The following is a 16,611-nucleotide window of genomic DNA, read 5'->3' as shown; positions in this document are numbered from 1 at the left end:
CGAGCAAGCCCTCCGTAAAGGAGATGGGGAAATGATGAACACTTTTATTCTTTCAACCATAATGTTATAATTATGAATTGTGCACACTGTGAGGAAAAATGCAAGCATCCCTCTTCACTTTCTCCATGCAATTTTACACACCATTAAGATACTTCTGTTTTTTATCTTCTGGGCAAACAACTCTGTTTTTTCCTTTTTTCTTTGCTTACCAAAACCACTCCATACTGTTGTCCTTGGATTTTACTGGTATTTCTTTACTTTTTATAACTGCTACTCTAGTCCTGCTGCCCATTCAGAATTTTATGCAGTAATTAAGCTCTACATAACATACATGAATGCAAAGGATGTCTGTATTATAGGGAACTATAATGACCCATTTGGTTTCCACTGTTTTCCCAGTTCACCTTTGGGTGATTCTGTTTCACTGCCTCTCCAGAGCTACAGTATCTCTTATGAGCCTACTCCTGAGTTACTAATAGATACTAAGTGTCTATGGTGTAGAGCCGTTAGGATTACTGTCTTGCATGCACTACTTTACAATTAACAGCTCATCTTTTACTGTTACTTCATTTGTGAAATACTTCAGTCACCTCTCTCAATCAGAATTTCAGTTGATTATACTGAATCCTTCCGTACAATCTGCAGACTTAGCCCACTTTATGTTCACTGCCTTTCACAGCCTTTTGTAAACATTGAAGGGTCAGATCCCAGGGAATTCTGTGGGTAATTTACTCCTTCTGAAAACTATAAAACTACTTCTTAATCCTTGTTTCCGACCTTTAATTTATTGTTACTCTCTGAAGTATTATTCATTTTTTATCAACATGAGAGAAGAATGTGAGACAGTGGGAGGGCATGATTCAGAACAAAACAGCAATCATCGTCACCAGTAGTCTGGAAGTTATCAAATGTGTGTGGTTAAGAGGAGCAGGCCCTGACTGCCAACTTGGAAAGAACAGACTTTAAAATTTATGCTCATATGCTGGTGTTTAGCAATGCTTTGTTCAGATATGTGAATATCTATCGAATTTTGAAGTAAAACATGGTGAATTTTTCAAAGAATGTGGAAAATGTAGTGTGGTATATGTATATATATGTGTATATGTGTGTATATATATATATGGAGTACTGGGATTGATGGCTACAAGCTCTTCAGAAGGGATAGACAGGGAAAAAAGGTTGGTGGTATAGCTCTCTATATCAAAGAGTGTTTTGATATTGAAGAACTTGAGGTTGGAAATGATAAAGTAGAATGTCTATGGATAAGGATCAGGGGAATGGTTTTTAGGGGTGACATCGTGGTGGGGCTCTGTTACAGACTGTCTAGTCAGGATGAAGAGATAGATGAGGTTTTCTACAGGCAACTAGTAGATGTTGCACGATGGCCAGCAATTGTTCTCATGGGGGACTTCAACTTCCCTGATATATGCTGGAAATACAATACTGCACAGAGGAAGAAGATGGAAATCTTCTCAAGATGGAAATCTTAAGGAGCAGGCTTTCCCTGAGTCCCATAAGTTGAGCTGGAGGGGAAGAAGACCAGTGTGGATGAACCGGGAACTTTTGTTGAGACTCTGAGAGAAAAAGAGAGTCTATGTCCTCTGGAAGATGGGACAGTCTACTTGGGGTGACTACAGAGAACTGGCCAAGATTTGCAGGAAGAAAGTTAGAAATGCAAAAGGCCAGCTCGAACTTAGACTGGCTACTGCAGTAAAGGGGAACAGGAAACCCTTTTACAAATATATTAACAGCAAGAGAAGAACTAAGGAGAATTTCTCTCCTTTACTTGATGAGGCAGGGAATGTAACCACGGAGGATAAGGAAAAGGCTGAGGTTCTCAATGCCTTCTTCACATCTGTCCTTAATAGACAGAGCAGTTATCCTCAGGATACTTTTCGCTCTAACCTGGAAATCTGGGACGGAGCACATAATACACCCCCTGTGATCCAAGCAGAGACGGTCAGAGACCTGCTCCTCCATCTGAACAAGTCCATGGGACCAGATGGGATCCACCCAAGGGTGCTGAGGGAGCTGGCAGAGGTGATTGCCAAACCGCTTTCTACCATCTATCAGCATTCCTGGTTATCTGGAGAGGTCCCACAAGATTGGAGGCTTGCCGATGTGACTTCTATCTACAAGAAAGGCCGTAAGGAAGACCCAGGGAACTACAGGCCTGTCAGCCTGACCTCGGTATCAGGGAAAGTTATGGAGCAGATGATCTTGAGGGAGATCACAGGGCACGTGCATGGCAACCAGGGGATCAGACCCAGCCAGCATGGGTTCACAAAGGGCAGGTCGTGCTTGTCCAACCTCATCTCCTTCTATGACTGGGTGACCAGACAGGTAGATGAGGGAAAGGCTGTTGATGTAGTCTATCTGGACTTCAGCAAGGCCTTCGACATGGTCTCCCACAGTATTCTCCTGGGGAAACTGGCAGCCCGTGGTGTGGACAGGTTCACTCTTCTCTGGGTGGAGAACTGGCTAGAGGGCTGTGCCCAGCGGGTAGTGGTTAATGGAGTTAAGTCCAGCTGGCATCCTGTAACGAGTGGTGTCCCTCAAGGGTTGGTATTGGGGCCCATCTTGTTTAATATCTTTATTGATGACCTAGACGAGGGGATTGAGTGTACCCTCAGTAAGTTTGCAGATGACACCAAGTTGGGAGGATGTGTTGATCTGCCAGAGGAGAGGGAGGCCCTTCAGAGGGATCTAGATAGGCTGAATAGCTGGGCTGAGCTCAATGGGATGAGGTTCAATAAGACCAAGTGCCGGGTCCTGCACTTTGGCCACAATAACCCCATGCAATGCTATAGGCTTGGGGCAGAATGGCTTGAAGAATGTAGAGAGGAAAAGGACCTGGGGGTATTGGTTGATGCTCGGCTTAACATGAGCCGGCAGTGTGCCCAGGTGGCCAAGAAGGCCAACTTATTAGAAATAGTGTAGCCAGCAGGAGCAGGGAGGTGATCATCCTCCTGTACTCAGCTCTGGTACGGCCGCACCTCGAGTATTGTGTTCAGTTTTGGGCCCCTCACTACAAGAAGGACATTGAGGCCCTGGAGCGTGTTCAGAGAAGGGCAACAAAACTGGTGAGGGGTCTGGAGCACAAGTCTTATGAGGAGCGGCTGAGGGAGCTGGGATTGTTTAGTCTGGAGTAGAGGAGGCTCAGAGGAGACCTTATTGCACTCAATCACTTCCTGAAGGGAGGTTGTGGTGAGGAGGGGGTGGGCCTCTTCTCCCTGATAACTAATGACAGGACGAGAGGGAATGGCCACAAGTTGCGCCGGGGAAGATTTAGATTAGACCTGAGGAAACATTTTTTCTCTGAAAGAGTGGTCAGGCACTGGAATGGCCTGCCCAGGGAGGTGGTTGAGGCACCGTCCCTAGCGCTGTTCAAGAAGAGTTTAGATGAGGTGCTAAGGGATTTGATTTAGTAGGTTAGTGGGTAGGGATAGTGATAGGAGGATGGTTGGACTAGATGATCTTGTAGGTCACTTCCAACCTAATGTATCTATGAATCTATGAATCTATCTATATATATATAATTGTATATAAAATATACATATAAAAATATATATCTACCTGAAACTAATACACAAAATAGGAAGAATAATCTTAGAGAATCACACTGCCAATTTCTGAACAAATTCTGAAGGGGTAACTTCAAGAAAGAATTACTTTTTCACATGCAATTTCAATCCTTTCTTCTTGTGGGAGGAAACAAAAAAAAAAAAAAAAAAAAGGGAAGAAAAAGAGCCTGTATAATTATGCTACTTGAACAAGCACTTGTCCTTCTGTCTGCCTGGTATAATTTCTTCAGGTATTTTTAGAACTCATGACCAATTTCAACCAAATTTAACTGGAGGTTACAGGTTATTACATTATTGCAAATTACACGAAAACAGGTGGCAATTTAGAGCAGGATTTTCAGTGGGAGGAAAACTCCAAAGTGTGAGCAGTTCTTATTGAGAGTCTAAACTACTGCAAAAGTTCATTCAGAACATTCCTGCTAATGGAAATATTTGTTATAATCTTATTAACGTAAACATGAATTCTGCAAAACTCAATACTAGGAAAACTACCACTAAATAGTTATTTCCTAATTTTCTTAAGGAAAATATTCAAAGCCCATTTGGTTTTCTCCTATTTTCTCCACACTTTCTACTTCATCTGTAGTAAAATCTACAGTTCTCATGCTCTGGTAACTGAGGAGCCCCTACAAAGATTAGGTTACTCCTTCTAGACAATGTAAGGAGTTCATCAAGTTTACAAAGAAGGGTTTGTTCTCATGTGCAAAAGCTTAAAGAACAAACCTTGCAGTATAGCACTATTAACAGTGTAAATTAAAGCATATACAGTGGGCATTTTGAACAAAAGCATTAGAAGTAAAGGCAACCATTTGAAATTTTCTAGAGGTCACATAAGGGAGGACACAAAATGAATTCCAGCAGTGGAGCAAGAGGGCTAATTGGATACATGTACATAGATTCTCTTTGCTTCCCCTGAATGACTCCTGCAGGATAGGTTAGCAGCTTCCAGCTCTGTGCTCCAACAGCCTTCCCAAACCTTATTTCCACATTTCTGAGTTCTGCTAGCATTGCATGGTCATGCAGTTCTCTAATTTCAACGATGCTTTTGCAGCTTACTCCAGGAAAAAAAATGTGTGTTTTCAATACAACACTTTTACAGTGTTTCAACAGTGAGAGAAACTGGGCAAATGTAAAAGAAGGGTGTTACAATTGCATCTCTCAGCGGATACCTATGGAACACAGTGAGGTTTCTAGTAACACAAATTCCTTTTCTGATAGTGTGTCTAATTTCCAAGCTTCCTCTACATTTTCCAGGCTCTTCTCAGGTTTCTTTCAGAAAGAAATCCTTTTGTCTATGCTAATGCTATTCAAATGCATTGAGATTTACTGCTTAAATTTACCAAGTGCTAATTTTTTACTGAGACCCACTCAGCAGGCAGGCATGTGACAGCTCTGTTCCAGCTCCACCAGATGCTGTGCAGTGCTACCAAGCTGTGACCCAAGCAATGTCCCATGGTGGGTCTTGTCAGAACAACACAGAAAAGATCATCTCCTTCAGGAGCAAGATGTGTTCGGGATCTGAATTATGTTCTGTTAAGTTCCCTGAAGCTATTTTCTTTCTTTAGTAAGTGCTCTCTTTCTGCTTTTCTTATGATTAGCAACTTATCAAATGCTTGCTAAGTAGATGAGCTGTTACAGGTATGTCTGTGATAACTGGTTCCGTTCAGATATACATTCTGATATACATACTTAGATACTTCTGATATACATACTTACATACTTTACATACCCTAAAGGAGACTTTTGCACTTGATTATTTGAGGCTGTTCTGGCCCTGAACTCTCAGCTAAAACCATGGTCTGACTGCCTCTGTATGCACGTATGAAAGATGATCTGTAACGTTAAACAGAAACAGCAATCAAAATAATACAAAAAAAGTTTAGTTTCAGAGTGATATTCTACACATGCCTATTAGGTTTTTAGGTATAAATGTCAGACATAAAATATTTTTACTTCTGTTGTAAGTGCAATATATGAATATAAATCTGTATTTCTAAATAGGTTACAAAGAATGAGGATCTTGATATCATTCCCTCTACACTTACTAAGAATTTTGTTGTGAACAAAATTATGCCCAGAAGGAGGCATTTTGCAGGAATAAGCAGTTTGCTAGAAATGTCCATAAGCATTTTATACAAGCTTTCTCAGGGCGAAGACTGAACTAGGTGAAATTTTAAGAAGTTCTGAGTGATCAGAACTTCCTACAGACATGAAACTATGCAATTTTATCTACTTTCATTTGTAAAGAAATAAAGGAAGTTTATTCTTATAAATAAATAAATAAATAAATATTCCCTTATTTTTGGCCTGTCTATCTACCTTGTGCCCTAGAGGCTCACTATTCATCTTCTAAAAATGACAGATGAATAGATCTTTCTGTAAGAAAAATGTATTTCAGATTCTTCTTTCATCCTCAAATCAAAACAAATGTCACATGCGCTTTGACAGAAAACATTTGACTTACTGCAGAATTTTGAGGTAACTTTGTGACTTTCATAGATGATGCTTCTAGTTATTGTAGGGTTTTGTGTTTTATTGTTTTGTTCTGTTTTTGTTTTTGGTGCCCTAGTATCCCAGGATCAGATATTTCAATTTGAGGGAGAGGTAACACCCATGATGAACTTTTCAAGGGCATCATATGAAACAATCAGAACATTTAAAAAATCTGTATCTTAATAATAATAATAATAAAATAATAAAAGCTCCACTGTCTATATGAGGGAATTTTTCATGTCCTATTACCCATTCTTTTGGAAACAGTTAGCAGCACTTCTATATTTTCCCTGTGTTACACAATTTCTTAGGCAAAATACCTGACAACTTGTCATTAGTCTGGCTCCCTCCCTTCCCTCCAGAAACATTAATCAAACCACTTATGCCTAGTCTCAAACCTTTTGTAAGCATGTGATATACCTACGTATAATTCACTGAGTTCAGCTCCTCCAGAAACCCTTACATACAACTCTGCTCAAGAATCGTATTTTGAAATGTATTGTGTTTTTTTTTCTACTCTTAACTCCTGTTGCAGGACAGTTCCAGGACCTTGATTTTCTGATGCTTAGACACATCTCTGTTTATATCCATCTGATTCTGATCATAGCACTGTGCTATGACTTCAAATAACTCTTCCTTCACCAGGGAACTAACTTGGGTGTCATCTATGTATATCATATGCCACTCAGTCTTTCTTCCTGTTAAGTATTTTTAAAATCTTTCCTCATAAGAATGGTTGTTCAGTTCACTTTTTGTACTTCGTGCATACTGTGACTGAACACTACACTGGAACTTTTCCAATCATTTCCTTTGGTTTAATTATCGTACAAGAAAATCTTGTTATTAATCCTTAAGGACATAGCCTCGTGTATTCTGTATTATATTTCATTTTACTTCTATTACTCTAGCCTGCTAGGTCACTGTTTTATAGGAATGAATGTCTTGTTATTGCTTTTTATGAGAAAGGCCTCTCAGCTTTTTGTCATCAGCTAGTTTAATTAGCACATTCTCATTGTTGTGCCACTGCCTTTAAATATGATTGTACCAAATGTAGGTATAAAGAACTCCACTTGAAAACCCTCTCTGGTCTCACAGTGCCCTTTTCAGGACAGAGTTATTGTCATTTTTCTTGTATGCAGTTCTTTATCTAACTTACATTTTTTTGTGCTATTTCTCTTTTCGACTGATAATTTCACAAGTACATTTTCAAGTGCTTTACTGAGAAGAAAATCAGCTGGAACTACCAGCTTTCTATCCAAAAAATACTGCTGTCATTGAAGTATACTCCTGATCTGCCTTTAGTAAACTTGAACTGCATTTTATATAATCTTCAATTTATATCAACATTATCTTTTTTTTTTTTCTCCCAAATTTGTCTTAAAGCCTCTTATATTATTGTAGCCTGAAGTAAAACTGCTAATACTTCAAACATTTACTAAAAGAAAAGTGAAACTTGGCTATATAGCATCACCACAGTGCAACAGGTTGATTGAAGTCTGCTGCAAAAAGTAAAACTTCAAGCACTGGTTCTTCCATTAGTCAGTGATACCTCCCCAGATGAGTAAGTTGAGCTCTCCTAGCTTAGTTTCCATGTCATGGTTCTTTACACCTGTGTATACCCTCTTCTAACAGCAAACTTACTTTTGATATTCCTTTCTACATCTTTGTCCCTCCTGAAAATTGCAAAATATAATTCTTGGGTTGAAGAATGTAGCTAGTTTGTATTCAACCTCAGTGTTTTGGGGTTCCTCCTTCTTTTTGTGTTAGTTAGGGTGTGCTATTGGCATTGCTAAGTAGTCTTACCGTTTTTGCTTTAACTTTTGAAAGATCTAGCTCTGGGTTTGATTTGAAAAATCTTCCTTTATTCCTGCACCTCAATGTCTCCAAATTATTGCTTTCTTTCATTCATTAATTTCCATTCTTCATTCCAAATGGACCTTTTTCTTGTTTTGACTTTCACTGCTGGGGTGGTTGCTCATCCAGCCTCCACAAATGAAATGTAAATTTCAGACTGTTCTTGCATTTCTGATTTAGATAAATTCCAGATTGCCATCAACTATAAGCTGCTGATTTATTCAGCCCATTCAAATACCTCTACAAATTACAAAAAAATTGTTTTTCTGATGTTATAAATACCCTCTAAAACTTTAAGAATTGAAACAGCTTTATTCATTCTCCCAGTTTATTTGGACTTTTCAATCAGGCAGGAATGGAGTGGAAACTGCTCTGGTTTTATTTTAAATACAGCTAGCTCTCTCCTCACTATCACTACCTTTCTAACATTAGTCTGGAATACCAGCAGTTTCTGCTCAGTAAAAAGACACTTGACTGTCACTTGCTCAAATATCCAGGCTGTACTAGTATTAGTAGTGCATTTGTTTCACTGTACATCTTTGGTTTTGAGTCTCTTTTTTAACCTGGTCAGAAATCTGCCTCATCCCCTTGTTTCAGCACCAACTCGTTTGTGATTCACTCAGGAAATTTTCCTTTCTCCAGTCTTCATTTGTGCTGCAAAATGCCATCAATTAGCTGCCAGCAGGATAGCAAACTTTCCTCCAGACTTTTGTAAAAAACTTAAATTCACAAAAAATTTACATATGTATTTATTATTGGTATTGAAAACTTAATGTATTAGCAAACAATTTGTATAATGCTTGAGTTGTATTCAATGTCATTTCTCTAACGGAATGCTGTTTGCTGTCATCAGACAGTCAATATGACCAGAATTGAAAGTAGCTGATATACACACAGTGAAAACGAACTACAACATAAAGAACAAGAATCCTGCAGACCTGAACAATTTCAGTGCTCTTTCAGCACACTAAGAATTATTATGCATATATATATATATATAAACACCAGCTTGACATACCTAAATCATGGACATAATCACTAAGTCACGATAATAAATTAGCTAGGAATGATCAACTAGATATTTATTAAAATGAAAACCTTTGTTTTATAAGCAGTGAAAGCCCTTTTATACAAACTGCAATTATTCTACTGAAGAGCTGTTACTTTCAACCTGAAGAGCAGCAATACGCTGCACAACCTGGAGCAAAGGGAATGCATAGGCAAGCACAATTGGTGAGCACTATTACAGCATGAGGGAATTTAATTTTTATGTGAAGAAAAGACATTATCTTCATTTTTACAGTCCTACCTCAATGGTATGGCTATGCTTCTTCCATGCAATTTTTTTTCGTCTTACCTGTCCTTCAGTGTTTTCCTACATCCATTAAATTACATAAAAAAACAGTTCTTTTTAGCTCAGAAGGCTGGGAAGAAAAAAATAAGAAACAGCAGTACATGCAGGTAATGTATTAAGGGAAAATTAAGGCTGATGGTAATTCAAATCTAGTTCTTAGCAATAAAATAACCTAGGTAGGACAGAAGAATTTGAATATCCTTGTACCTTCATTAGGGTACGAGCAGAAACATATATGTCTATATAATTTTTTGTTTGATAGATTTTTTTATGCACTCATAAGTTAGTGCAGTGGTTGGAAATTTGTAAATTTGCAAGAAAAATAATTATGTAAAAACTCTACTACTCACTCTACATCACAAACATGTATGTATGCATGTATATATATATTGTATATATGTACATTCCTAACGTTTTCAACAATCTCCTTCCCCAAAAAGCAAGAGGCTGAACTAAATGAGCTTCTGAAGTTCTTCCACTCTGACTTGTGCTACAATCCTGAATATATTCTCCCTCTTCATAATTCTCCCACACTTGCCTTTTCAAATCCAGACATGCACAAAACCAGAAGATAATGCTCTGTAAAATAGTTTGCAGCATAAATCTATTTCACTTGTATACATATTTCCTTTTTCATAGACAAATAGAGGACGATCATCACTACACGTGACCAGTTGCTTACAGATGGTCAGTCACATATTGCTCTGTCCTTTTTCCACTCACTCAGCAGCATACAGTAATTGTTTACCTCACTGTCTATCCCAAATACTCCACTTCCCCTCAATACATTTTTCTTTTCTTTTCAATTCCCCTCAGAGTCACTATCAGTTTCTCTCAGATCAACAATTTTGTTCAGTGCTGCTGAGTATCCATGAACCTGGAGCCCATTTTCACAAGCGCAGCCATTATGTAAAATGATCTTTAACCATCTGGCCACAAGTAAGTCCTTTTTGGCCAGAGGACTTCTCACCAATTTTTATGACTTCATTTTTAGTAGCATATAAAATCTACTCCCAGAAATACAAGCTTGGATTTATAACTGGGATGCAACTGAGAGATCACTAAGGCAAAGGAACAATCACCACACCACTACAGCTTGCAAAAGAAGAATTATGTGTAGTTCAGATTTGTGAGGTAATGTGATAAATATATGGAATATGTAAGAGTATGCTCTTCTTTTTCATTTGTATCTGTCCATCCGCCTGTGGTTACTCAGCTTTCCAAGTATAGTGAACATTTCTGCAAAACAGCAAGGTGGAAGGCACACGTAGTGGCCCTTGGACTAATTATTTAGTCATTTAGAAATCAAAGTCTGTGGCCAAAAAAAAATGCTCCAAGACTTGTAACAAGTGACTCTATGAATGAAAAAGGCAGAAGATTAATGTCCATACAAGTGTTGTTTGGTTAAAAATGTTTTTAAGTTATGATTGAAGTAATGTGGTACACTCTGCCTCGAATTCTTCTAAGACAATATGTTTTAAATACTTCCAGTGTGCTGCTGACCCATCTTCAGGAACACAGTCTCAGTTGTATTTTGACTGGAGTGGTTCTAGCATTTCTTTTCTTGTTATAGATTAAAACTCTACCAAACTTTCCTGTTCAAATTATTTAAACAGGAAGTTCAAATGAGTTATTTTATGAGTTATTTTCTTGAGTTATTTTAACTCATTTATTAATAAATTTAGGATACAAAGTGGTAAACCTATAGCACTTATATATACTCATATAAGTGAAAAAAAAAGAGCAAATGCAGAGAGCCCCATTTCTCATCTAGATGATCTTTAAAGCTTCAGTGCCCATTAATGGTTGCTTTTCATTGTTGATTATTTCTTCATAGGTTATTTTGCTCATGACCATAGATTTGAAGAAAAATAAGTCATTCTGTTATTTGAAATACTGCAGTGTACAAAAGGATTAAAATTTATCCTAATAAAGGTTAAACACTTGTGGAAATCTATGAGATTGATTCTAGAATTTTATAGGACTGAGGTTGTTTGTGGTTTAGACAATGGACCAGAAAACTAATTAAAAAGTTCTTCTAGGACTGGATCTCTTTTCTCCTTCAAAAAAGTAAAAAGCCTTGGTTTTCTGAAGGAGAAGTACTGGAAAAATTACGCAGTAAATTCTCAGTACCCAAAGTGTATTATCCTTCTCGATCAAAAATCATAAGAGAAAGAATTGAGTTGCAAGGGGAATGTTAAAATGGCAATAAAGTTTTTCTCTTAGAGCAACACTAGAGTATGTGAAAAATAATTACAGCTCAGAAAAGGGTAAAACAGTCAAAAAAAATGTAAAAATCAAGTGCATTATTTGCACTGTATAATTTAGTATTGTTTGTCCAAAATATCTTGCACCACTGGAAGAGTAACTTTCAAATACAGAGAACCCTTAAAGTGCTTTTCTGATAGTCTGTTATTCTACATATTTTACTTTGATAAAGAGTCTTAGCCCAGCTATTTCTATCTGCTCTTTTCATTATTGTCTGTACTACTTGGTATGATTTAGCCTAGCAATTACATTAGGTGGTTATTCCAAAATAGGAATAATGTATTAAAGGCAAATAGAAAATCCATACAAAACTACACAGAAATGCAGCTAACACTGAGATACTTCCCAGATTATATTCAAGCAATTTATTAATGACAAAGAAATTATTATTACTGCTTACCAGTATATCCAGAATAACTTCATTAATCTTTTAAGCACAAGCACAGCAGACAAACCTTGTGCTGCAAGCAGTGTTTTTTTCCAGGAATCACAATGTTTGGTTCCTGATATTTAGAACTGTTCAAAATCCTCACATCCAAATTACACTGAAACAATGCTATACCACCTTTGCTACCAAAAGGGCACCAGTGAGTTCTAGTTTAAAGTACTTTAGAGCTAAGCACATTGCCATTCTAACAAAGACAGCACACTGTCCACTTAAATAAAAACTTTCTGGCACCTACACAGTGAAACAGAGAAGCTGTACTCCACCTCAAACTATGTTAGGGCTGCTGGCAGACGCACGGCAAGCTATGTAGCCTTGTATGAACCGTGGAATCTCTAAACACTGTCAAAGCAGTGCTTGTTTGGGAAGAGCTGTAAAGCAGGCTCTGCCAGGTTCATCTAAGTTTATAGAAAAACCATACCTTGGGTTTGTGAGTTGGTATCCCAAACTTGTTAGCAAACAAATCAGTAGCAATGTACCGGACAGAAAAAATCTCCAGTGTTGTTACCTTACAGAAGTGTTCGAATAGCCGTAATCATTATTGGAGGCCAGGCTGTACTAGAGTAACACTAGGAACTCCGAATATGAACCCTGAAGAGTGTAACATGTAGACTAGAAAACATTCTATCTTAAAATGCTAACATCAGGGATTTTCTTCAGCTGCTGGAAGTACTTACTTTGTATTACTACTCAGTAAATAACTGTTTGAAAAAGGTAAATTTCTAGGATTAGCAGTTTCAGACAAGCCTGGCGATCAGCATAACATATCCAGCGAGCTGTCAGGAACACAGACAAGTTGTGGGGGCAGGGAGAAACTAAATGAGGAGGAATGGGAAGGAGGAAAGTGATAGGAAGGACTACAGTTAGAAAATGAGAGCTGCTGAATGCCATTTGTAAACTAATAGCTGTAGCCCAGCAGAGTAACAGAGTTTGTCCTACTCAGGTCAGGAGAAACACTGTCTTTTCAGGTGATCTCTGTTGTTTGGGAATCTCTTTCCTCAGGGTTGCCAGCTGTGTTTTGATAGCCAGATTGGGTGGGAGATGTCTCCAGAGGCAGATCCTGACATCTCTCTTTCCTGTCTGGGAAACAGCTTGACAGCCATCAGTTCCTCTGCTTGTCAAGGGAATTTGTTTGCTCCTTGGCAAAGTGCTTGCTCTGCATTTTATTCCCTTCGTCTGGATTTCTTTCACTTTTCAATGAAATTTTCAGCACAAAAGGATCTCATCCTCTCAAAGAAAGTCACAGTTAAATCTTTCACATGCCACTCGTAGAACTGATTTCTGAAGTTATCTTTCCTCCTATCCTCCCTCCAAATATCATTTTTTTCTCCCACAAGCGTAGTGGATCAAGAGGAGGAAACAGCAAGGACAAGCAGCGATTTCTCTGCAATTTCTAATCTTCTGACACTGTGACTGTGGGACAAAGAGGCCCCTGAGGGCACTTCATTTTTTTCCACATAGAAAGCACTGACAAAGGTCCCTATGCCTCCCTCAAGGCTCTGTTGTTTTCCATTCCCAACAAGCCACAAAGTGTACAGCCTTATGCGTCTTGGTGAAGCCCCTCAGTTTGTACAGAGTACTTTGTGTTTGTAATTTTGCAGCCCTGCAGTATTCTAAATGGTGATTAAGCACTAAAACAAAGAGATTATAGTTTTCATGTACTAAAATGAAATCATTCTATTCATTAATGCCATTCCTAAATTATTTTCTTTGCAAGGAAGAAAAAGCCTTTCCTCAAATCTCCACTTAACCTCCCACCATTTTTCAACATTTCACCTTCTCAGAGCAAACACAGTCGATGATCTTGGAAGCATTGCTTTTACTTGAGATTACTCCTAATTTACAATGGTATAGCTATTAGAGCTATTAGTGGAATTAGAGGAGTACAGCTGCCCTGTGGCTACTGTTTCACAATAAAAAATGGTAACAGTAGTTTAAAGCTTCCTAATACCCCCTCTGCTCCTCAGTGGTGCCAACAAAGCTATTTATTGGGCTTCTTAAATAAGGCTCATTAAAAAGTCAGCATTAAGCCAAGGAGCTGATTCTAAAAAAAAGCGTTGTTTTGACAAGGTGTGTTCGCACAGCTGAATGGGTGGCATGCCACAGATAGAAGAGAACAAAAAAGGGAAGTGGGAATACCTCAAGCTGATAGTGCTCCTTGAACAGCAGTAAAATAACAGCCTGTGCAAGATAAGAAGCAAAAGTCAACTTGTAACATCCATGGAACCAATTGTCAATTATCTATGATTAGATTATTTGCATTGCACATTATTCATGCCACAAATGTAAAACCATCTAACATTCAGCCGTTATTAGTCCCAGCACTGTACAAATGCTGCCTGCAAGACTCTCCCTGCTCTGAAAACTACAGTGACCACCATGCAAGACAAAGCTGGAGAGAATAAATTCAGTTGAAGCAAAGTTGCCCCTGCAAAGAAACAGCTGAATCTTCTCCACAGCATGGTCCCAGACTGAAGAGTGACAGACAGCATGCCACAGTCACACCTCACTGCTTCCCTCAGAAACAGATCAAATCCAGCCTCGGGCATTGGGCCAGCTGCAGCTGACTTCATGTGGGGACAGCTGAAACGATCCCCAGCACATGGGTCTGTGGGTGGCCTTGCTGGTCAGATGAATATGATACACATGCAGGGATCCAGTTTGGATATCTGACCCAACAAGCTCTCCTGCAGGGAAGGAAGAAGATAGCAATGAAACATCAGCAACAAGAAGCCTGGCCAGTTTCTGGAGGAAAGTATGGGAGCAGAATGAAAAGGCCAAAATGTCATAGGTGACACCACCAGTGAGGCATTTACACTATAGAGTATTACTTGCAAAAGAAAACAGGAAACACTGCAATTATGAGTAGGATGTTCAGAAGTATTCCCTCTGTGGCTCAGCTCCAACTTCACTGAGCTCAGTGACACAGGGTCCAGCTGAAGCTATAAGGTGACTCCTTTTGTTGTCTGTTGAAGTGTTTATTCAAAGTTTACAAGTACAATAGTTTCTTGAAACTATGATGAAACAATCAATTTGCAGTGTGTAAGCATCTCTTAGTATTAGACAGTGGCTCTGCAGCTGGCTATTCTGTATCATTTAAACTGCACCATAAATGAATTTACCTTTTGGGATAATTTTAAAAACATACAAATTGACACAGAAAAGCAACCCAACCTCCAGCTGAACAGGAGTATTTTCACTGTAATATAATAGCTATCACAGTGTCTTTAACAGCACATAAGAAAATTTCAAAACTAATGATTTCAATTCCTTTCAAAAACTCAGATGAGATGCATCATTCTATTAAAACAGTTAGCTTTGCTGCTTTGATTTTCACATGCATTTTGTCTGCCATATAGAAGTAATACCAACAAAGCCAAATAAGCTATTGCAGTGTTTCTTTGTTGAAATCTTATGTGGTATCATATTCTCTAATAATATCAAATGTTTTTGGCTCTGAGTCAGCCAGTTTTATGCATCTTTAAGGTTGGTGCCACTTAGAAAATAAATTGATGCAATTTGGTATGATCTCCTTTACTTAGGAAGAATGGACACAGCATTCTGTTTTATGGAGCACAAAAGGAGTTTAGATGAGTAGGAACAATTTGTTTACCTCTAGCTCCCAGACTTTCTGTAGGCAGCTGCATTCTGCAAGTCTTCCTTCCAGCATTTCTGATGCCACCCAGACAGAATTACAGCTGCTTTCAGATCAGTTCTGAAATTATTTCTAAGTCCTCAGAAAACCACTTCAAGTATCTGACTCTCCTATTGTCTGTATCTACACAAGACTCAGTTTTCTCTTGCCTGGTACCTACATAAAGGTACATTTTAATTGCTTCTTGTGTCATCTGAACAGAAAGTGACTCTTATGGCCAGTGCTTTCAACAAAACGGTTGAACCATACAACACCCAACACAGTAGCATGTTCTTTAGACTTCATTTCCTTGTATTGTCAAACAAATCCTCTCTGAATTGCACAGAATCTCTTGGCTTAGCTAGATATCCCAGGCAATCCCATGTGGCCATCCAATGAAGCCAAGAGAATTACCGCAGGGATGGATTTGGCAGTATATCATTTTGAACTGAGTTCCCTTAAGCAAGAAATCAGCACAAATGTACAAATCTGGCTGTGTTTGAAGGTTCTGTTTTGCAGCCATCTGTGCAGGCTTCTACTGTTAAGCAGGAGTAAAACAAATCCTGGATGAAATGATACTTGTTTATATATGGTAAACATATAGGTAAAAATATACAAATACAGGTGAAAATGCATAGGTAAAAAATACGAAAAATTAGGAAAGTTTAAAATAACAAGTAAAGCTGTTTTGAATTATTAGAAAATCCACAAAACAATATGCTTGAGTAAGGCACTAAGCAAGAGCTTAAGACATGTTGACACTCTGAATTAACACTGGAATTCCAATATGATTTCCTAAGCTAAAAGATGCAGTCAAGCTGAAGGATGTTTACTTTGTGTTTTCAGACAAAACATCAAAAAGTTGAACTGTTGTCTCCTTTCCAACAGTACATAAAATTCCTTACATTTTTGTAGATGTACCTGATTACTGTCCGTCGAATCACTGAATAATTACATGGTGAAACACACTGTTACAGAA

This window comes from Cyrtonyx montezumae, unplaced genomic scaffold (assembly GCF_038088225.1).
Source record: "Cyrtonyx montezumae isolate F1298 unplaced genomic scaffold, pur_monq_1.0 scaffold_10, whole genome shotgun sequence".
NCBI lineage: Eukaryota > Metazoa > Chordata > Aves > Galliformes > Odontophoridae > Cyrtonyx > Cyrtonyx montezumae.
The sequence above is the reverse complement of the archived record's forward strand: the minus strand, read 5'-3'. Positions refer to the sequence as shown.